The sequence below is a fragment of the Poecilia reticulata genome, linkage group LG5 (genome assembly GCF_000633615.1).
Source record: "Poecilia reticulata strain Guanapo linkage group LG5, Guppy_female_1.0+MT, whole genome shotgun sequence".
Taxonomy (NCBI): domain Eukaryota; kingdom Metazoa; phylum Chordata; class Actinopteri; order Cyprinodontiformes; family Poeciliidae; genus Poecilia; species Poecilia reticulata.
The window spans coordinates 836,806-838,582 of NC_024335.1; positions in this window are offsets into that span (position 1 = coordinate 836,806).

The following is a 1,777-nucleotide window of genomic DNA, read 5'->3' on the forward strand; positions in this document are numbered from 1 at the left end:
CGCGCCGGTCATTTTAAGGATGTTTATTGGTCCCACAAAAACGATGAAAACCCGGAATTATCACCAATCAGTAAAATCCCCGCGGGCCGAACTTGAAGATTGGACGTTATGCCGCTAACACGTAGCTTCCGTCAACAACTCAGAGGCGGAAGTCAGAGCTCCGCGCAACACAAATAATGTTCCGGCTGAAACACGGTGCGCTAAATGATAAAACATAAATTAACGAAGCTTCGAGGCAGATCAATTTTCCTCGAGGAATTTTAATAATCGAGGTACTCGAATCACTTGAGGAATCGTTTCAGCCCTACTTGGTATGGATATTATGAATATTTTGAATATTTTCGCCCACCTCAAGCAGGAGCCTCAGATTTATTTCTGCTATTTTCATCTTGGGGTAGTCAAAGTTTTTCTGCTGGTAGGTTAAAATCTATGGCAGCAACACGTTCCTCTGTCGTCCAGCTCTCTGAAATCTGACTGAAATCCACAACAACGCAGCCCAGTATTTACTGCTGCTGTTTGAATTGAACTCTGGTTGCACATTTTTCCTGAACTGGGCTCTGAATTGAAGCGTGATGAGCGTCTCCGTGGTTCTGCAGTGTTTTTGTTTTAAAGCCCAGAGCGTATCGCTGTTCGGTGATTATCGAAGCCGCTGCGGCTGCTTGCAGAGCGCAGCGGCTAATCAGTGATGAATGTCCTCCTCTTTGTTATTGCAACAGCCGACCCTCTCCAATCACCTGCGCTCTCATTAAGCAGCCATTGTGATGAGGCCGGGTTCAGGAGGTGCTCTGATAATCGACAACAGTTCAGTCTAGATTAAAATCCAAGGAGAGAATGGACCCTGATTGTCTTTTCCTCCTCCCCTGCAGCACGACTCCAGCTCCGCTCTCGCCGCAACCTCTGAGTGTCACCTTTAGAAATAATGAACTAATTTGACCTGCGAGCGACAGGAGGAGCGGCGGGGGCTTCTGCTGACGTTCGTCTTTAAAATGAATGATATGCAGGAGCGTCTCTGTGGGTTTGTGTCTCAGGGTGCCATCGCAGGGATGGAGGTCATCCTGTGACCTCTGACCTCTGGAAACATGACAACCATCACTCCATCACCTCTGTTTAGTTTGTCGGAGGTTTAGCTAAGTTCCTCTGATGGTTTCAGAAACGATTCCTCTTGGACCTGAGAATCTATAAACACAACAGAAAATATGATTTTCATGCTATTAGTTTTTAACAAACTGTGATTCAGATGAAGGCTTATTGTATTTCTGTGCTCTTTTCAAGTAAATTCAGTTCATTTCTATAGCACCATGTCACAATACATGTCATCTGGAGGAACTGGCTTTAAAGTTTCTAAGCATGGAGCCGTTGACTTGCAGCACTCAGTCCTCCTGACCAGCAGGAGGCGACAGTGGAGAGAAAAAAAACTCCACTTAACAAGAAGAAACCTCCAGGAGAACCAGAACCAGAACCGGGATCAGAACAGTCGTCCAGCTGCAGCCTGGATGTTTGATCAGAGTGAGCAGAACCTTCTGTGTTGGACAGAAGTAAAAATGTAACAGCCAGAGAGGGAGAAGGATTAGGTGATGGCAGCATTATGTCAGCTGATGCCCCGCCTCCAGGAAGGAATCACAGCCAATCAGAACGCCAGATCAGATGGAGCGGCTATGGAGAGAAAAATTACTGAGAGAAAACAGAAAGTTTCTGACTTTTCTCTGTAAAGAAGTTGGATTCTCTGCGGTTCCTTGTGGAGTTTAGATGCTAACGTCAGGACGGTTTGCTAACGTCA